Source organism: Pan paniscus, chromosome 13, assembly GCF_029289425.2.
Source record: "Pan paniscus chromosome 13, NHGRI_mPanPan1-v2.0_pri, whole genome shotgun sequence".
Taxonomy (NCBI): Eukaryota; Metazoa; Chordata; class Mammalia; order Primates; family Hominidae; genus Pan; species Pan paniscus.
In genome coordinates, this window is record NC_073262.2 from 109471754 (window position 1) to 109494782 (window position 23029).

The window sequence follows — 23029 nt, forward strand, 5'->3', positions numbered from 1 at the left end:
TCACATGAACCTTCCAAGTCATAATTCTTTGGAAATAGACACAAGGAGCTTTATTTCAAATTACCATCCTTTACTTAAGAGGTTCCATCTCTAAGGTCAGTAGAAGTCATAAAAAAATTTCTATCTCATTGTAGAATTTTTGGGTTGTATATATTTTTAAAAAGAAGCCAAAAGTACAGGAGAGTTAAGCAACATCTCCATGTTCACATAAGCCAGAGACTTGAGAGTAGGAATTTAATATCAATAATTGTACTTTTAATTCTATTTTAGGATTTGATTTACTGAAAACTGAAGCTATTCTATCACTCTACAGCTTCAACTTTGATCAATGCCTCTATCCAATAGGGGGTCAAGTACCTGAAGGGAAGGAAAAGAATTCTCTGGAACATATGACAGGAAAGGATCATTTGTGTGTGCCTGCTGAAAAGACAAATGACTCGTCCTCCCTGCCCTCTCACTGTGTCAGTGATCCTTGCTGCTCAGCTGATCATAGACAATCTTATGCTCTAGCTAATCTGCTGCTTTTCAAAGCAAACTGAATGGAAACAAAGGTTTAAGTGTCTGGAAACTAAATCATGACTTTAAAAAAATCTAGTGGCATGAAAAATTTCCTTGATAAAAGTATAGAGCGTGTTAGGAAAATTCTTTTCTGAGGCCACCTGCTGACATTCTATTTTATAACTGGAGAGAATACTGCCTTATACCCCAAACTTAGATAGAATGAAAGCTTTTTGACCAGGAAGAAAAAAAATACCATAGACCTTATTTTTAAAAAGTTCGGTAGTTTTCATGGTACAAAGGAATCTGCAAAATAGAAAAACTCTCCTTCCCATCATTCAAAAAATACTTTATTCATTCCACTATCTCATGCCCATCCTTTATTCTTCCAGCCTTACTGCCAACATTTTGGGAAAGTCCTTATTGGCTCATGCTGCACAAGGGCAATGGCCAGCAGGCTCTTGCCAATCCTATATCTGTCCTACTGGAAGTCCTCCCAAGGAAAACCATACATTTATTTAAAAGAAATACCTCAAGGTATTGGGAGAGAAAATGAAGCAACACAAGGATCCACCTCAGTGCATGGGTGGAGCTGCCCTGCTAGGGACAAATAAGAACAACTTCTTGTCTGTCAGAAGGGAAGAGAGGAGAAAAACCAAACTCAGGGGTAGAGGGATAGGTCTAAGCGATGGCAGAAGACATCTCAATCCTTGATGTAATCTTGCCCTATGACTTCCATTCATCTTTAGAACAGTTCCCAAATTCAGCTGGGCGCAGTGGCTCATGCTTGTAATCCCAGCACTTTGGGAGGCCGAGGCGGATGGATCACCTGAGGTCAGGAGTTCAAGACCAGCCTGGCCAACATGGTGAAACCCCATCTCAACTAAAAATACAAAATAATAATAATAATAATAATAATTAGCTGGTCGTGGTGGCGGGCGCCTGTAATCCCAGCTACTTCTGGAGGCTGAGGCAGTAGAATCACTTGAACCTGGGAGGTGGAGGTTGCGATGGTGCCATTGCACTCCAGCTTGGGTGACAAAAGTGAAACTCTGCCTAAAAAAAGAAAAGTTCCCAAACTAGTAACATACTGGAAGCTGGTGGATTTCTGTGGACACCTGGGATTCACTTGTGCATGGTATCTAAATAGATGTGCAAGGTGCAGGAGCATGGAGATGTTGGGAAATGAGAGGAAAGAAATGCAAGAAAGCATGGAAAATGTGGGGAGAGCTTTTAACAGACATAGGCTGTGGCATTTGGCTTCACTCAGAGCTCTTGGGGAATGGGTTCCCTGGCTGTTTTAGGTTAGACCGTGAATGAGTCCTATTACCTATGGAGTTGACTTTGAATTGATCAGCCTGGCATTCCAGCCCTGTGTGATCTTCCCTTGATTGACTACCTTCCAGCCTCCTTTTCCAAACCTCCTTATAAATGAACCGAACTGTGCTGATCACTTTCCCCTGAATGTGCATATTCCATTCCAGTGCCACTAGTAACTGGCTGAGTGATCATGGAGAAATTATTTAACATCTTTGATTTCCAGTCTATTCATCTGTAAATTGAGAATAATCTCATAGGATTCTTTCAAGAATTAAATTTGATAGTGCGTAAAATAAATCTGTAACCTGCTTCTCACTCTGTAGACACTTGATGAGTCTCACCTTCAACCCTTGCTTTTCCATTTGCTCCTTATGAAATTTTGCTCCTACGGATCCTTTTACCTTGCCCCTGCCAAGTTCAAACTCTAAGTACTTTAACTCCTATCATACTTTATCAAATATTGCCTAGCATTCTAGTGATTAACGCCTCTCTCATCTCTTCTAGCAGATTGCAAACATCCTAGGAACATTCATCTTTATATTCCTTAGAGCACCTACCTAAAGAGTTTGCAAATAGTGTATGCTCCATAAATATTTACTGAGTAAATCCTCCATTATTGTTTACCAAAACACTCCACATGATTTTCAATTATGAAGATTTAAATTTAAACTTATTCTATTAAAGTCTCAAAAATAAGACAGGATTTCTCACTAAATATTTTCCACTCAGTTTCCAAAGGCTACATTTTCAATATCAAGCCACATTCCCTTGAAGACTATCACTGCATAGGTCATAACCAGAACAATGTTTTGACATAAATCAAGTCCATAATATGAAATTGAATAGAACTTATTTTGAGCTTCCTACTAATGAAGGAAGGAAAATAAAATCATCTGGGAAAGAGCTGCCAAACATTGGACAGCCTGCTAATGTAAAAAAATGGGATGTTTCTTTTCACCATCTCTAAATTATTTGGATGGCAGGTGTGCCTGTTTTATGTTGTTGCTTATGCTTTCAATTGAAGAGTAAACTTTGCCTGTAGCCTGTTAATCACCTGAGCCTTTTGGAAAACTTAATTGAGAGGTCATTTGCTTTGCTTCCTTCTTCCTCCACATCTCCACAGCATATCAGCAATCATGGTGACGTGCCACTCTGCTGGTAATTCATATGGCTTATTCGGAAGCACAGATCATGGCTGTTAGACCTGCCAGATGTTCCCGGTCCCTAGCTGCAATTAAGTTCCAACATAGCCCAATTTGAGAGAGATTGAGAAACCACAGTTCTCATTAAGAATATTCATGAGTTTGCACCTTGAATAGCCAGCAATCACGATATGCCAGAACGGACAAGATCGTTTGAGAAGAGAAAAAAAAAAAGATGCAATTTAAAATAAGTTACCAGGTATGTGCTACGGGAAGTTCTGAAGTGAAACAGGGGGTATGGAATTGCATGAACTATTTGAACTGTCAGTCAAATCTGTCTTAATAAGAATTTACAGGGCTATCCCAGGGCTGCACGTTATCATCTGAAAAGCTTAAAAAAGAAAATCACCCAGGCCGTGGGCCCCACCCACAGGGCTAGTCTAGATCAAGAAAAAGAAACAACATTGTCGTTGGCATCCTCATCTCCACACATAAGGAGTCACCTCTAGACAGTTGCTATGGTAACCATGAGTGTGTTCTTCTTAGACATTAAAAATGAGAACTCAAAGCATCTTCAGCTGGACTGGAAACAGATGCCATGTGTAGCATATTCAAAGAAGAGTCAGCCAACCAAATTAGGCAATGCAGAGGTTATCAGAGGTTCCTCGTGTCATCTTCAGGAGAAATAAGGAAAATAGTCTTTTTTAGGAAACTTGTCTGAAATGGTAGGATTCACAGTTTAGGAACCATTTTCTGTTGAGTCCATTGTGATCCCCGGAGATAGAACCCTTGAATAGACGAAGAGCACAGGATTGCAAATTAAGAAACCAAGGTTCTGTTTCTGTCCTTAACTCGCTATGAGACTTGGGCAAATCACTGGTCTTTCTTGGTAACAATTTCCTTATGTAATAAAGGAAAGATTTCAAGAGACAAATTTAGACATACAGGGGTTGGAAAGGGCCTTATGGACAATGTGTTTCACTCTATAGTGATCACCTGTTTTTTCAGGGCTTCCAAAATCCATTTCCCCTCTATTCTGTAGCTCTTGGTTTTCCTTTGGAAATCAGTCTCTCCTCACTCTTTGTTCTGACTCCACCTTTGGTTCTAGAGAAGATCATTTTACCTCGGTCTGGCCAGTTGAAACACTGTGTTTGCCATTACACAGTGGGTGTTTTTGGGATGTGACTGAAGTCAGCCTGAGTCCAATGAAAATTCTGAACTTCTTCTGGAATTATGGTGACGGACAAACTCTTTTTGGGTTGTAAACCTGGCAATGTGAGTAAGAATCTTACTGTAGTGGGAGAATGTGCCTGAGGATGCAGCCAACACAATAAAAAGCAGAGTCCGGTAGATGAAGAGTAATAGTGTTCTGATGATGTCACTTAAAGCACCAAGATCCAGCCATGCCTGAAGTTGATATACCCTTTTCAGTTATTAAAAAAATCAACAAAACCCCTTTTTAAAAGTAAGCTAGTTTAAACTGGATTTCTTTCACTTATGTCCAAAAGAGTTCTAATTCATACAAAGCCCTCATTTTATAGGCTTAGGAAACTGACACCAAGGACGATGGCTTGTCCAGACCTCGATAAAGTCAGAGGCAGAACTAGAACCAGCTCTTGAGCTTTTCAGTTCAGAGGCTTTCAGGATACATCTAAACCTTGAATTTTACGATGTTAAGGTATTAACATCTTTGAAATTTCCATTTAACTGACTCTTTCCTTCTTTTCAATAACATCAATCTTCTTATAATACTTGATAGATTTGTTTTCTTGCAGCCTTTTGCCATTTCAGAATTCACTTATTTTGTAGCTAGTGTACCTACCAACCAAATTAGAAACAAATATAGCAACAATTCACTACTCAAATTAATATCTTGGTACAGGGCAGATCAAATAAACAATGGGCTGTCTTTAAGAATTTTTTCAACGGATTTATTTTTCAAATCTATCTTCCAATAGATTTTTCAATGCATTATAGCATCATAACCTCAATTTCCAATCAGAGGCAGAAGAGATGGAAGTCTTAAAAAGAAAGAAGGTGAAATTAGAAGAGATTAATATTTAGCTAAAGATTGGCTTCCATGGACTGACTGTCTCTCAATCTATAGCTAGTGAATTAAGAACCAAATTACTATAGGTTTTGCTAAATCTGTTAATCCAGTTTAAGAGTTTCATTCTCCACAAACAGTGTACTCCCATAACCCATCATCCTTCTGTCTATTATAACACTTATGTTAAATATCTGCCTTCTTCATTGGGCCTTGAGCCCCTATATGCCAGGGACCTTGTTTTAATCATTTCTTAGTCTCATGAACACCCAATCATTTTGCATGCTGCATGTGTATGGAGTAGAGTTAGAACACACAGATATTCCCAATTTGCTACCGAGAGCATTGGACCATAATACTTCTTTTAACTATCTCCATGGGCTGGTGTCAAGTTCATTTGTCTGTTATTAGTGTGTGTGAGAAGAGTTTCTAATATATTCAAACTAATTTCAGGTTTTGAAAGTTTCCACATGGACCGTTTTTAAGCAGAATCTCATGGGATTTTAGACCCTGAAGTGTCATATCTAATTGTTATCTCTTCATGTTCATGTCTTCAGTAATCATCTAGAAGTGATATTATGGACTGGCACTCAGAGGCGGTGTGAACTGTGAGAATCTACATTCTAAAATCTTCTCAAATCTTTTTTGCTATCCTTCCCATTTGTCTCACATCATCTGGGGTATAGAAAGTGTGAAACTTTTTAGTTTTATATACCTTGAAGAATTGAAACCAACCAGAGAGAGACTAGAATAAGGAACATTATGGAGTTGTATGTTATTATGTTTACATGTTAATTTGTAAAGTTCTGCCCCGCTCAGAACAGAGAAGTAGAAAATGCTTTTTTTTTAAATCTAGAAAAGAGGTGACAGTAAATTTGTCAGTGTATCACTATTTATTTTTTGAACTTGGAAAAGTACAGAAGAAATCAAAGCAATGTTAATTTTAAAAAATAAGAGAACATATCCAAACAATTTTTATTGGAGATTTCAATTTTATTTTTCCATTTAAAAGTAGAATATTCATTTACATTTGTATATTAATTTAAAAGGAGAGAAAAGTCAGCTCTACATATAATATCTCATTTACTCTTCATGACATCCCTAAAAATGTAAATATTAGCCACAATTCATAAATGAAAGACTAGTTTTAGGGAGGCTACATAAATTGCCCAAGGTCATGTAGATTACAAGCAGCTGAAATGGGCTGGAAGTCAAATGTGACTGACTCATAGGTTTTGTCCTAAATACTCTGCTACAGGCTTCTCAAAACACTGTCTGGTTTACCTATGCAACAAACCTGCACATCCTGCACATGTACCCCAAAACTCAAAATAAGCCATTGTCTCAATAGGACCTTTATGTATTATGTGTCAGCTATATGCTTTACATTCATTACCTGGTAATTCACAAGAATCCTGTGAATTGGATATTATTACCCTTCACAAACCAGGAAAGAGACTTAGGTGACTTGCTCAAGATCATCAAACTCCTAGGTGGCAGAGTCAGGCCATTAGTCACCATTCATTCTTTTAGCTCACCTTGATTAAACACAACCTCTGTGCTGGGCATCCCAGGAGCCAGAGTTGGGCCAGGGTGAGAAGGAAACACATACTTCCTATTCTCAGCACTTTAAATATTACTGAAATATTTTGTGAATGAAGGTGTTGACTCATGGAGAAACTAAAGAACAGACATTGTCACAGCATTCGTTTCTCTGAAATTAGACTTTAGTCTCCCCAAAGGACATGTGCATACTACAGAACCTCCTAGAACACTCTTTGAGAATTACTGAACTCAGTGTAATCCATTTGCTTTTTAATCTAGGCCCAGCTTCTGCTTTCACCCTGGGCCTGTTAAACGTTACTAGCTTTCTTTCCCATCTTCTTTTGCCCCACATCTGCCAGGTCCCTCCTATGGAAAAGAGCGTGACTTGACCTGCTGCTGCCCATCCCAGCTACCATTCTGTTTGTCTCCTTTCTTCCACTGCCAGGCACCTCCAATGAGGGCCTTATCCCCTCTGCTTCCATTTCCACACTGCCTAGTTTTTCCTTGAGTCCCTGTAATCTGCCACTATCTGCACCCCAAACTCTCAATACTAGTTTAATTACTTAATTACTAGTCTGGTTATCTTTTCTTACTTACCTCCACCAACTTCTAACTACAGGATCAAGTTCAGACCCCTTAGATTGGATTTTCAGTGTTCTTCACAATCTGACTTAAATGAAAGTTCTGGGTTATTTCCCCCCGTGTCCCTCTGATGCAAACATCTGTGCATCACAAAACTGCTCTACTCCCTGTTTCCTGAATATATTTTACACATTCTTGTATAAAATATGTTGCGTCAGGCACATATAGCAGTTTTCTTATTAGGCAAATGATGTATGGCTTACAGTACTCATAAAGCAAAGGCCACAAGGATACAGAAAGCTGAAAGTTCAATTAAATTATGCAGAATTTTTCTATTAGAAAAATCTAGAAAGAAGATATTTTAATTTTGGCATACATGAATGATCTGGACTTTAGAGTTCAGCGTGTGTGTGTGTATTTCTTAAATTATATAAAAGGTGAGGTAGAGGGTGAACCATGATCTTTTTAATACTTAGTTACTTAAATCTCTTGAATGACCACTAATTACGTGCAGAATTTGGGGGAATTTTTCTAACACATTAAGCCTCAATTTCCTTATTTATAAAGTGCTGATAATTGTAATACCTGTTTGATGGTATTGTTTGGGGGAATTAAAAGATATTGCATGTAAAATGCTGAGCACAGAGATGTTCAGTAAGTGCTAGTGAGAGCTGCTGCCATTCCAGCTGCTCATTATTCTACTGCTACGGTTCAAATGTTTGTCCCCTTTGAAACCTGTGTTGAAACTTAATCCCCAATGTGACAATGTTGAGATGTAGGGCCTTTAATAGGCAATTGTGTCATGAGGGCAGAGCCCATGAATCCCCATGGATTAATGCATTCATGAATTAATAGGTTAATAGATTAGTAGGTCATCATGGAAGTGGAACTTGTGGCTTTATAAGAAGGGGAAGAGAGACCTGAGCCAGCAAGCTCAGCCGCCTTACCCCCTTGCCATGTGACACCCTGTACTGCCTTGGGATTCTGCAGAGAGTCTCCATGAGCAAGAAGGCCCTCATCAGATGTGACACCCTCAACACTGGACTTCTCAGCCTCCAGAACTGCATGTAATAAATTCCCTTTCTTTATAAATTCCCCAGTTCTAAGAGCCATTATCAGCCTACCACAAGATTCTTGAAAGGAATGATCCATTTCCTTCACGTTTGTGCCTCCCACAAGACACCAAGTTGTGAATAAAAGATGATGAGTTTATGGGTGTTCACTAAATTATTAAAAAGTAATGATAACATTATTACTTTTAATAATAATAATCTTAAGTAAATTACCAGAAAAAGTTCATTCTTGGGCCAATGATGAGACTATTTGTGCCTAAGGACTGATCTTAAAAAAATCAAAGCAGGGGAGGTGTCCAGCTTATATCCATTGAATGAAAAGCATAACCTTAAATATTTTATAATTAATAGTTTGATATATCAATAAATTGTTAGAAAAAATTCTATTAAAAAATTCTATTGCATATCAAACCTTTACCCACGTGATCCAGTCCTGTCCTGAATAGTTTCACACTCAAAAAAGCATAGCCTCGAGGGATTCCAGTGTTTACCCACCTTCCTCTCAAACATTTAAAGGTCCAAGCATAAGTATAACAACTCTTAATAAAATGCCCTGTTCTTGGACGGGCGCAGAGGCTCATGCCTGTAATCCCAGCACTTTGGGAGACTGAGGCAGGCAGATCACCTGAGGTCGGGAGTTCGAGATTAGACTGACCAACATGGCGAAACTCCATCTCTACTAAAAATACAAAATTAGCCGGGTGTGGTGGTGCATGCCTGTAATCCCAGCTACTCGGGAGGCTGAGGCAGGAGAATCACTGGAACCCAGGAGGCAGAGGTTGCAGTGAGCTGAGATGGTGGAGTGCCATTCATTGCACTCCAGCCTAGGCAACAAGAGTGAAACTCCATCTCAAAAAAAAAAAAGCCCTATTCTCCTCTGGTCCCCAGTCCACTCTGAAATTTTCTGAAACAATTGAGCCTCTCATTTTATTGATCCTAAAGAAAGAACACTTCCGTCCATGCTGGCCCACTGTGTTTACTCCACTTAGGCAGTAAATGTGCCTCTATCCTCTGCCTTCTTCACTTCCTACCTCACTCAGAGAGGCTGGGAGGCATGGACACTCTATTAGGACATAGGTGGAGGGGTACATTTCACAGGACTTGGAATTCATAGCCACTCTATGGCTGAACCAGCTGGCTTTTACTTCTTGCCTCCTTGTAGTGTTTGCCAGGCACAGAAATATATTAGCTCTCTTCTGATGATGTATTCACTATCTAGAAATCAGATGTTTGGCAAACAGCCCACCTGAATCCAGTCAAAATAAGATGAATAATTCTTCAACTAATGTGAGATTAAAAAGGCAGAGTCTGTTTGTATGTATAAAACCATTTTCTTTCTTAGAATCTTAGAAATCACAGAACATACCCTAAAGTAGGCACTGCACTTTTATCATTGCAAAGGAGAAAATTCAAAATAAAAGCTTACTACTGAATGGATTGCTCAGTCAAAGAAGAGCCATGACACGTTAAATTCAATAAACCACTCAAGCTTCTGATCAAATATATTATGGGAACACTATAGGCTACAGTTTAAAAGATTAATCCAGGAAGAAACAATATACTACTGTATTGGCTTTCCTGCTGGCAGTCTCAGCTTCAGGCACAAGACAATGCTACCTGATAGTTGCCATGGTAACCATGCGAGTGTTCAGCTGGAGCATTTTCAAACAGAAAAATATAACATCATACATGAGTCTCTGTTTAAAGAGAAAGAGGATGGGAAGCAGTTTGGAAAATGGTAGCATGGGAGTCTGCCAGCACAAATTCTGCAATGTAAGGCTTGTGAGTCTTCTGATTTTTGTGAGGCTAATTGAGGGTACCACACCACACCTATTGATGGATGTCCAAAATTGGAGGTATAGTGAGTAACTTTCAGGGGAACAAGGGTAAGAGCTGCATCCGTGATGCTGAGGAGGTTGGACAGGACTCTCTGTCCTCCTGGGACTTGGGTTTGCTATTTTCACCAAACTGTAGCTCTCTAATGTCTTGCTGAATTCACCAGGTCCTAGTATTCACAACGGATTATTTAACCACTTGCTTCATGTGCCTTGTCCTGACTCTGCCTCCATGCTCTGCACACCATTTCTTTGTTGGTCGTAGGTTTTTAAAGACTGAGGAATTCATTCCATGTTTTCTTCATCCTTTCAACCTATCCAAACATTGCCTTACCACTGAGCTCATGCCTTACTTCTGTCTGCAACTGCCTCACCCTGCGATCACTACTTCCTCCCTAGCATCCCCTGCATTTTACCACCTGTCCTCCTCATGCTCATGTGCTGGTTGGCTGCTTTATTTTTTTTGAGCCATCAGCTTCCTGGTTATAAACTACCCCCATGGGCCAGATCTAACCTTTTGTTTGCCCGACACAATGTTTTGAAAAACTGAATCAACATCCAGTCAGGAGATTTCACATAACATTTCCGAGTCTGACAACTCTAGACCCATGTTCTTGGTAAGGCAGCACTTGTCCAGAGCTAAGGAGTGACTGTCCCCTTTAGATCAAGGTTGTGCTCCCTCACTTGGCTGCATTACAATTACTTACCTGCCTGGCTCCTGTAGCATCTGAAAGCCCTGAAGGAACTTGAGGATAGGGACAGCACCACACAGTGCTGCTCCCTCTATGTTCCTAACAGACTTGCTTCCTCTAGAGCCTCGTTCCTTTGCCTGGTTGGCGCACGATATAGATTTGATTTTTCAATTAAAATTAAAGATAATTTCATTTATTTGATGAACACTTATTGCTTACTCAGGCTGTCCTCCTCTAACCCTTTATCTATAAATCTGAGCTGCCTGTGTGCTTGAATACCAAGAAAACCTTTGCAATGGGGTGGAGTTTCTAGTAATGAGAGTTTCACCATCCATGTGGTTCCTGTCTAGGTATCTTTCTTTAAATGGAATGAAGGGAACACTGGGCAAACTGGAGATCTATGTCATGGCAATTGCTGCAAGACTACTGTAGGAAACCATTCTTATGGTCCTGCACCCATCATTCATCCATCTATTCATGTGTTCGGTTAGCCATTCCACCAATGCCTACTGGATACATTTCACAAGCAACCATTATAGAGAATGATGACGATGAGGAAAACAGTCCAAGTTCCTGCCCTCAGGATGCTTATAGTCTTTGGACTATTTTTTCCCCTTTGACCCAAACGGCTAAAGCAGCTGCTAAGTGAACTTCATGACCAATTCCAGAGAGATCAAACTGTGTCAGAGACAAGTCAAAAAAATAAAAAGGAAGAAGAAGAAGAAATGTAAATGGTCAAAACGTTTTAATGTCTCCAAAACACAGAGAAATAAAATTAAAACAATAATGATGTATCTTTTTAACAACTAAATTTAGCAAAGATCATAAAAAAAATTATAATGCCAGTGTGCAGAATGTGTGAGGAAATGAGCCCTCTTGTTTCTTTTCATGGGAAAATGACTTGGCACAGTGTTTTAAGGGGGCAACTTAGCAATTAATGTGAAAAATGCATACATATTTTATGATTTAATAATACAATTTCTAAGACATTCCTAGGAAATAAGGATGTACCCTAAAATTTAGCAATACAGATTTTTTTGTGGATGAGTTGTTAATAATAACAAAATATATAACTAAGTAATAACTAAAGAAACTAACCTATGTTGAGCACTTCCTAAGTTCCCTGCCTTAAGATACCAAATGACCCTGTGAGGGAGGCATGATTGCTAGCTGAAAAAAATGGCTCAGAGAGGTTAGAAAAGTCCATGTTGATATAGCTCTAAGGAAGCACAATGGGAAAGAGGCTGAGACCATTTAGTGATCACACCATGTCCCTGTTGCTTCTAGTGGTGAAAAGTCAAAAGAACATGGAGGTTTCACATTAGGGATCTGGCTTAATAAATCATGGAGCAATCATGCTATGGAATGCTGCTCAGTCACAAAAAAATAACATAGATGAAGATACATCCACTTGAAAAGAGGTTCGAAATATGCTGCAAAGCTGGTTATTAAATAGTGTGTATTGTGTGGTCTCAGGTGTGTAAGAATCCATTTATAAGCACAGGTAAGGATAGAAACATTCAGAGATGCAGATACTAAGGTTCAATTAGTTACCCTCTCCGGGTGGGAAGATGATTATTTCATTTTCCATTCATTATTTTTCTTATCTATATTTTTATTTTCTTTAAAAGATCAATCTGTATTGTTTGTGTACTAACCTCTATATTTACGTTTTCAAAATATAGTGGCATTATTGACTTAGATTTAGCATTCCAGGTGGCTACATGACACTCTGTCACTTGCTTGCCTGAGTTAACATTCCTTCCCCTGGGGTGTTACAAAAATCATCCTGGATTGAGAGCAGGTCGCTGGGTTTCAGGCTGAGTGCATCTAGTAATGCGTCCACAATGTGACCCGAGGCAAGTCACTTCAGCTCTCCTGGCCTCAGCACAATGAGCCGGCTGGGCAAGCTGAACGCTGAGACCCCTTCCAGCTCTGACATGCGATGCACTCTTATGCATTCATTTTCTCCTTTGGAGACAGCCTGTAACCATTTCCAGTCTACAGGAGAAGGACTTGAGAATGCAAAATCATTTTGTTCTATAAAAAAGCATGGATAAACACCTGCCTAACCCATTTTAAGAAATAATAACATGACATTTATAAACCACTTTGCACAGTGTTTATGAATTCCCTCCCTTGAGGCTCTGAGTTTGACTCTAGTTACTCTAGTAATTTACATGCCTGCATTTGGGCAAAGGATTTGCAACTCCAACAGAGGGGGGATGTTTTCTCCTGAGTTGATTGTGAATTGAGTGTCTCCTATTATATTGCTAGTGCAAAATATGTTAAGACCAGTTTCTCTGACACAGAAAATGACCCAGAAAAACAAAGTGGGTCTTCGTTTCAGCTCCATCTTCATCTCCAGCTGTATCTATGGACAATAATCCTTCCAGAAAGCAGCTGAATTGGGCTGGAATTGCATATCAGAGTGGCAGCTTCACCCAACAAGGGCGACTTAGAGCAGCATGACGCACTGTTATGAGGGGTTCTTTCCCTCTGGGAACGAAGATCTCAAGTGGTGTTTGAAATCCCCCATTTCTTGCAAAATACTGCTAAGGCTGCTGAGCTTAGGTTCCACTTTGGGGGTTTTCATCTCTGCGTATGCAACAGAATTCCAGACAAGAACATGAAATAACACAAACTGTTTTGTTTTTGAGCATTTTTGTTTAGTCCTTAGATTACTAAGGACTAACATTTGAAAAATGAAGTGAAAGTGAGTTCATTTATTTTATTTCAAATTTAGGGCACTGAAAATCTTTAAAACATTTTTGATTCAGCCGGGCACAGTGGCTCACACCTGTAATCCCAGCACTTTGGGAGGCGGGCAGATCATGAGGTCGGGAGATCGAGACCATCCTGGCTAACACGGTGAAACCCCGTCGCTACTAAAAATACAAAAAATTAGCTGGGTGTGGTGGTGGATGCCTGTAGTCCCAGCTACTCGGGAGGCTGAGGCAGGAGAATGGCGTGAACCTGGGAGGCGGAGCTTGCAGCGAGCCAAGATCATGCCACTGCACTCCAGCCTGGGCAACAGAGTGACAGAGTGAGACTGTCTCAAAAAAAAAAATTGATTCAAGTTAATTTCAAATATATATCATTCATATCTGCATACAAAACAACTCCACTGGAATGAGGATTTTAATTGAAAGTGAAGCTACAAATCTGAACACCTGGAGTGATCCACAGAAAAACATAAAATGCCATTGCCCAGAGGTGCTGCCCTCTGGATGGGTACCACTGCCTCCTCCACAGTCCAACCCAAGGAAGCTGAAGACCTCAGCTTCCGTCTCCCACCCATTTAAGACCTTAAATGAGATGTTCCTCTGTCAAATGAGCTCCTTTCTAGACTCTTCATCCCAAACTACTCTGGGCCAGTCTAATCTCACTGTCTCCCAAACATCCCCTATTTGCTCATGACTCTGCACCTGGGATGCCTTGCTGCCTCCCTAAGTGTCTCTCATTGTTCAAGACCCTGAGTTCAAGTACCGGTTTTACTCCACAACTAACCAGGTTAGTTCACACCAATGTTACCCAACTCTAACCCCGTGGCTCTGAGACATATTAGGTGAGCATTTCAGCCTTTCTAACATATGGAATCATTAAGCAAATTTCCCTAATACATCAAAGTACATGTCTGATGTTGCATATAGCTGGTCAGTACAGGAACAAAAGCACTGATTATTAAATGTTCAGGTGCACTGTAAGCCAGTAATTTCACATTGATAGCTAAAAATCAGCCATGTTGAGAATATTTTTACCACAGGAAATATGCTTCAGATCACTTGCCCCTGTAATAAGTGTTGGCTGATAATATTATAAAAGCATGTCTTTGTTTATAGATGCTAAGGTTAAAGACCAAAATCTGACCTTCCGTGGTAGAACCCCACTTGACCACTTACTAGCTATGTGACTATGTTCAAGTCATTAAATCTAAGCTTCATTCAGTATCTTTATTTGTTAAATGGAGCTATCAAATAAGCCAGCATTACAGGGTGGAAATGAAAACAAAAATCAGACATCCAGGTAATATGGTTGGTAGGATGTCTACATAAAGTATCATTCAATAAACGTCATGAGACATTATTGTCATTATCATTACTTTTTTTTTTTTTTGAGACGGAGTCTCACTCTGTCACCCAGGCTGGAGTACAATGTTGTAATCTCACTTCACTGCAACTTCTGCCTCTCAGGTTCAACCAATTCTTGTGCCTCAGCCTCCTGAGTAGCTGGGATTGCAGAAGCACGCCACCACAGTACCATGCTACCACACCTGGCTAATTTTTGTATTTTTAGTAGAGACGGGGTTTCCCCATGTTGCCCATGCTGATCTTGAGCTCCTGACCTCAGATGATTCACCTGCCTCAGCCTCCCAAAGTGCTGGGATTACAGGCATGAGTCACCACGCCTGGCCCAATGATTATTACTTCTTAGTGAGGAGAATGTGAGCAACAGGGATACTTAAAGCTATGGTCACTGCTAACTGAATATGTTTTAGTCTATTTTAATTGATATATATGTATTATTTATTTAACAATTTTATTGTGCTTATTTAAGGTATACAACAACAATGTTATGGGATACATATAGACAGTAAAATAAGGTTACAATATGAATGTATTCATCATCTCATGTAGTTATCACCTTTTTTTTGCTAAAATCAACTCATTTTGCATGAATCCCAAATACAGCACCATTTTATTACCTATAGTCCTCACGTTGTACATTAGCTCTCTAGACTTAGTCATCCTACATATCTGCCACTTTGTCCTGTGACCTACAATCTCCCCATTTCCTTCTCCCCTGCAACCACTGTTTTGTTCTCTACTTCTGAATATTTGTTTTTGTTTTTGTTTTAGGATTCCACATATTAGTGAGATGATGCAATGTTTTCCTTTTTTAGGTCTGGCTGATTTCACTTAACATAATATCCTTCAGGTTCATTCACATTGTGCCAAATGGTAAGATCTTGGGTTTTTTTGGGCTGAATAATATTCCCGTGTGTGTGTGTTTGTGTGTGCATGTGTGTGTATCAGTCACAGTTTCTTTATCCATTCATCAGTTGACAGACACTTAGGATGTTTCCATATCTCGGCTACTGTGAATAATGCTGCAATGATCATGAGAGTGCAAATATCTTTATGAGATGCTAGTTTTATTTCCTTTGGATGTGCCCAGAAGGAGGATTACTAGGTCATATGGTAGTTTTATTGTCAATTTCTTTAGAAATCACATACTGTTTTTCATAATGGCTCTACCAATCTACATTTTTACCAACAGAGTATGAGTTCCTTTTTCACCATACCCTCACTAACATTTGTTGTCTTTTGACTTTTTGGTAATAGCCATCCTAATGAGTGTGAGGTGGTATCTCACAGTGGCTTCAATCTGCATTTCCCTGACGATTAATGATGTTGAACACCCTTTCATATACCTGTGGGCAATGTTTATTTCCTTGGAGAAATGTCTATTCAGGTCTTTTGCCCATTTAAAAAATAAGGTTATTTGTTATATGTGTTCTTTATAAATTTGAATATTAACAGCTTATCAGACATATGATTTGCAAATATTTTTTCTCAATCCATGGGCCATTTCTTCATTTTGATCATTGTTTCCTTTGCTATCAGAAGATTTTTATTTTGATAGATTCCCATTTATTTATTTTTGCTTTTGTGAACTGAGCTTTTCATGTGGTACCTTTAAAAAACATTGCCAAAACCAATGCCCAGGAGCTTTTCTCCATGTTCTCTTCTAGGAGTTTTATGGTTTCCAGTCTTATATTTAGGTCTTTTATCTATGTTGAAGTGATTTTTGTATATGGTATTAGAGCCCAATTTCATTTTTTTACTTGTGAAAATCCATTTTTCCTAGTACCATTTCTTAAAGAGCCTACTCTTTCCCCATTGTGCCTTGTTGGTACGCTTATCAAAAATTAGTTGACCATAAACATTTGGATTTATTTCTGGGCTCTGTATTCTGTTCCACTGCTCTATGTGTCTGTTTTTATTCCACTAGTATGCTGTTTTAATTACTATCACTTTGTAATATCACTTTAAATCAGGAAATGTGATGCCTCCAACTTTGTTCTCCTTTCTCAGAATTGTTTTGACTATTCAGGGTCCTTTATGTTTCCATACAAATTTCAGGATTGTTTTCTCTATTTCCGTGAAGAATGCCATTGGGATTTTTATAGGGATTAAGTTGAATCCACATAATCTTGCTTTGGGTAGTATGAACATTTTAACAATATTATTTCTTCTGATCCATGAGCATAGGAAATCTTTCCATTATTCTTTTTTCCTTCAATTTCTTTCCTCAGTGTTTTATAGTTTTCAGTGTACAAAGCTTTCAATTCCTCGGTTAAATTTATTCCTAAGCATTTTTTGATGCTATCATAAATAGGATCGCTTTCTTAATTTCTATTTTAGTTAGGTTTTCATTGGTATATAAAATGCTATTAATTTTTATATGTTGATTTTGTATCCTGCAACTTTACTGAATTCATTTATTAGTTCTACCAGTTTTTCCTGTGTGTGTGTAGAATCTTTGGGGTTTTTAAATGTAGGATCATATCTGCAAATAGAGGTAATTTTACTTCTTCCTTTTTGATCTAGATGTCTGTCACTTCTTTCTCTTGTCTAATTGCTTTTGTTAGTACTTTTAGTATTATTGAATAGAAGTGGTAAAAGTGGGCATGCTTGCTTTGTACTGTATCTTTGTATTAAAGCTTTCAATTTGGGGCATTCTGGGTTTGTCACTTAACAGTTTTGTGAATGTGAATGCGTGACTTAACCTCAGAATATAGGTTTTTGTACCTTTAAAATGCAGACAGTGATATCGATGTCATAATGAGATTAAAGTATAAAATCAGCTAGCAAAGTTTATGGTCTTTAAAATAATCCCACTTAATTTTAGTTTCCTTCCATTCCTTCCAACAGGTAGTCAAGAATGTTTTCATCAACTTTCTCTTTATTCCTTCACTTGGCTGACTAGCAGAAAAGGATTGATTCCAAATGGTATCATTTAGAAATTCAGATATTTAAATCTTGACTAAATGATCCCTTACTCAGTGATAGTTCAGAGTTAGTAACACCCTTTGATGACTGCTGCTCTTATCAGCTGGGCTTTGACTTTATTTTAATTTCAGAGCCCAATGACAGTTTTTAGGGTTGCTTTCAGCAAAATCTACCATTTGATTATCCACAAATAGCACATCTTTTATCCAAGTAAGGTAAGTAGCTAGCTTAAGAACAGAGAGTCATCTAAAGTCAAAGGAACTCTTAAATTTATATCAACAGTTAATCCTCTGTGGCCATGTCGGGTCTGTTGGTGGATATGCCAAACACGGAAGACAGTGAAGTGGTGGCTCAGCGTTCTCCAAAGGAATGAGCAAGGAGATGAGGCAAAGCACACTCTGAAGGTGAGAGGGGTAGAGAGGGAAAGGCGTGTTACAGACGTGGCCAATCAAGCCTTTCTCTGAATCGTATCAGAAAACTCTTGAAGATAAAAACTCCTTGGCTTCTTTCCAGTGAGCCAACTTGATAGCTCTAATGCTACACACACTTTGAAATGATTATTTGTTCTGTGTTTAAAATGGGAAATTGAAGTTTGGCAAAGTCATTTGGACTAGCCCAGAATCTCATGCAAAGCAATTGGTTCAGAGCTATTAGTGCAGCAGATTTCTCGGTCCATTAAGAGTCTGACATAGTAGGAGGCGTCTGCTTGTGATTCTTTCCATTTCTAGCTCCAGACAAACTGCCCTTTCTGAGTCTTTAGTCTGTTTCTCTGATTATCTTTTAAGTGTCTCAGGAAAGTTTTTCCTCGATTTGGTGCTCACTGTTCCAAGCCTTTTGCTTCTATCCCTCTCTCCTCGCTCCCTGGCTGTTATTTTTTTATACACCATCTTTGAGAAACCACGTCATATGGAGATCTCCTAAATTTACTGTTCTCTACTCTTCACTTTTTTTCTTGGCTGTCTATTTAGATTCCTCCTTTATATTCTTGCAGCAATATTTTTCATGTATTCACTCTTTTCCTCTAAATGGTTGCCAAAATATGCAGCTGCTTCCTCCTCAATATTGTGAAGATCTGCCTTCTTTATCTATCAAAAGTTTTTTAAAAAAGACTTTATTTCCAAACCCTAACTTCGAATTAACCATATAGGAAATGACGGAGTCTCTAGACATCTACTGTTTGATCAACTGGTCTTTTCCCTCTTGACTTTCACACCCTAACTTTTCTTGGGCAGTCCAGGCTCAGGCAAGCACCAACATTATTTCCATTGCCTCTACTCCACTGTTCATTCTGGTGTCTTGTCCAGGCAGCCACAGTGGGCACAGTTAAAAGCAGCACCCTGCCAGCCTGCAGCCATATCCTTCTTGTGACTAGAGTCACTGGCAAGACATCCTTGTAGGGTGGGAGGGAGATCTTCTCTCTCTCACTTCTTATTCTTCTTGGCCAACAAAATAGAAATTCCAACCTGTCTGAAGTAAGAGGAAAAAGTGCTTTTCCTTTTTCTGACCACTTTCCACAAAAGAAGAGTGGCATTTATCTGTTTGGTGTGATGGTGAGGATCAGGCATTCAGTGGTCTGCTATTGGGTCAGGGGGTCAATGCTTAAAAGGCTGCATGTACTTGTGGCATCATTCACTTTGTCTCTGCACTCAAAAGGAAGGAGGAAGCCCCAGGTCCTCTATGCAGCAAGTGGAGTGAGAATCGGCACTGCATGTCCGATGTCCTTGTGTGTGTGTGGCGGAGGCAAATGAAGAAAAAGTATTAGGATGCCTATATTGGCCTCAAGTCCAAGGTTCTTCAATATGGTTTTGGTAGCACTATACAGATTTTTTTAAAACCCCTGTATCTATTAGCTAGTTTGGGGCTCAGAGAAAAGAGGGGGAGTGATTACCATCTCAAACTCCAAAAAGACCATGCTATTTCCTTTTATTTCCTGATTATTAAAATTAAATATATAAAAAACAACAATTATCTATATTTTCATAACTCATTTTTTTCTCCTTAGGTATTCTCACATCAATCCTAAGAGATAGAAGAGTTAAAAGCCATATCATGCTTAACGCGATTCTAGTGGCAATTCTATGAGAGGAATGGGGCTCACGGAGTTAGCTACATGCTATAGAGGGGAAAACAGGCACAGGGAGGCAAGATGACTTGCCCAAGGTGAGACCACATCTCTAGATAGCGGAGGAGCCACCACAATGACCCTATCTCATTCCCGATAGAGGAGGCCAGCCTGTCTCTCTTGCTTTGTGTTAGGTGCTACCGAACACAGTGGATTCTCAGTCAGTATTACTGTTTCAATATACACTGAAAGATTTTTATTTAGTGAATTGAGTTGTAATTCTACAACTCAAGAAGAGAAGAATTATGAAGAGGCACGGTATGGCTGTTGAAGAAAATTGAGCTCTTTCATCACTGCTCAAATACAGTCCTACTCCATTCTTTAAGCTATTCTTTCCCTGGTCCTTCTGTTTTCTCTCCCAGCATCCCATGCATCCCCTCCTGCCTGCCATGGACTCTCCCTTAGTTTGTGTCTATCTGGCTTACTTAAACATCTTATTAGCTAACCTTGTGCCTTGAGAAAATCATTTTATGTTTTGCAACTTTGATTTTCTCAAATTTAAAATTAAACCATTAAATGAAACCTCTAAGATTCCCTTTAGGCTGGACATGGTGGCTGATGTTTGCAATCCCAGCACTTTGGGAGGCCGAGGCAGGCGGATCACTTGAGGTCAGGAGTTCGAGACCAGCCTGGCCAATATGGTGAAACCCCGTCTCAACTAAAAATTGGAAAAAATTAGCTGGGCGTGGTAGCGCATGCCTGTAACCCAGCTACTCTTGGGAGGCTAAGGCACGAGAATCCCTAGAACCTGGGAGGCGGAGGTTGCAGTGAGCTGAGATTGTGCCACTGCACTCCAGCCTGGGCAACAGAGTGAGAGACTCTGTCTTCAAATAATAATAATAATGATAATAATAAGATTCCCTTTAGCTCAAACCATGAGCAGAGTGGGGAGACTTGTTTGGGTGGGAGCTGGGGTCCAGATGCTTTGGCTAGTGAATGTGGTCATCTCCCCTCCATTACCAACGGCTTCTACAGATTTAATATTTAATTAAATTTAAATTCCCTCTTTTGAAATAAACAGTGAGATTGTTGTCTCCTAACTGGACTCTGACTAATACAAGGAGAAATTTTGTTTTATAGATTACTTTTACCTAATAAGTTTCTGCTTCATCTTTGGGGAAGATACTCACGGCCAGAAAGAAGAGGAAATATAGGAGGAAGGTGCAGTCCATGATTGGGGCCAGGCTGGCAGAGGTCAGCTGGGTTTTTATTACAGTTTTCTGGAAATACAGATTAGCTTGCATTAGAAAAGCAAAAGACCTTTTAGATGTTGAAGTAGACTGGAAAGTAGTGTGGGTTAGAGAACAGAAGGGTAACAATCTTCCCTCCAACCTAAGAAAATAGCTTTCAATTTCTCCTTGGAGACCTCAAAATTATAAGGTAAGCATATTTTTTGAAAAGTGGGTTCATTATGGTCATCAGGTTCTAAACATCTATCTGTGCCTACAGTAGCACATTCCACATGGGTTGAGGCATGGCCTGCTCTCACTCCAGAACTTCATATGTGTTATTGCCTCTGCTGCAAATAATATTCCCACTTTCAACCTTAAACTCCTTCCTCCTGCCTCATTCCTACTTGTCTTCCCTCACAGCCCTCCCTCAACTAGGTTAGGTGCCCCAACTATGTCCTGCTATAGAGGCATATTCTTGTTTTTTATTGCACTCATTACAGAATAATGAAATGACTTCTTTCCACATCTGTCTCCATAACTAAAATGTAAACTCTGAGGGAGTTACATGTGTGTTTTATTCCACTGTACCTGGCACAGTGACTGGCACATAGGCATTCGACTACAAATATTTAATATAGGTACCAATAAGGTGCTATGTTTTATGGGGTGGTAGTGGTGAGAGTTAATCCCTTGTAGATTTTCAACTTGCCTGTTATATTTTGCATCCTGTCTGTCTAGACCAGTGCTCCCAAGTGATTTTGATAGCATTTGCTAAGGGACCACATTTTGAGATGCAAAGCTAGATGTTTGGAAAGTGCACAGAAAATGGAGCACCAGGGCTGAGGTAGGATAGAAGTGAAACGAAGCTTAAGTGTTCCCATGTTTGATGCTGCCTGCTTTTCTCCCCACCCTTTCGATCTTGGGCTTTCTATCCTCCCCCAACCAAAGTCTATTTCTTGGAAAGCATTCACATTCCTGGGTTAAATGGCAGAAAAGAGTAAATGACCGTGTTACTTGTTCAAGATGGTTTGTATTTTTCACAAGGAACAAAGCCCGTATTGGTTTTGAACCAAAGGAATGGAATTCAAATTGTGTAATGTCAAGTTTAAGAAGCCAGTAGGAAATCAGGAGACCACACTTGTAGGTGACTGAAGACTCGACCCACATAGGAAGCTCAGTAGAGGGACAGTGTCCATCACAGGGTGGGTGCACAGGCATGCATGTTGAATCAACAAAGTCACACCAGTCTAGCATATCCCTCAGTGAGAAGAAAGTACATAAGTTGTATGTGCACAGAAATTCTGTGCCATCATGAGCCTTCTGGAATTGTCCATGGGGCTTATTGGAGGAACTTAAAAGAATACATCCTACCTAGTGTTTCCTCACTCACCATGGGAAAAAAAACCCTGAAAATAAAATACTGTTAAAATGAATACTATTCTGGCTGAAAGTCTGCACCCTTGATAAGTGATTTGCTCTGTTAGACAGGCAGGAATTAGCATAGAGAACTTTGGAAAAGCCACCAACTATCAGTGGCTTGGTATTACAAACATGGAGAAGAATGAATTTCTGTGCTCAATTCCTTGCATTCTCCCACCATTAAGAAAGATGCTATCATTTCAAAATGAAGATATGTACAGTCTTGGACTTTTGGGGAACTTCTCTTGGAAGTTATTGGTGCTTCCAAAAATGGGTAGTCTGTAACACTTTGTAGGGAAGATCTATACTGGGGAGGGCTGGAGCTGTCATAATCTTTGTAGAGAACTGGAAGGCTGCCATGCTGTGTTCCTGAGCATTCATTACTTCAGGGAGGACACCTTCATTCCTTATGGTTAGCCCGATGAGCCACCGAGCAATGCTGATGGATTGGTAAGGCTCACACCCTGACTCCAATGCTCCATCAAGGTTAGATATGCTCGACTTTGCTGCCTTTTCAGTAGTTTTGTGTTTACTTCCCTCTTTTCCTATATTTTATACATGCCTCC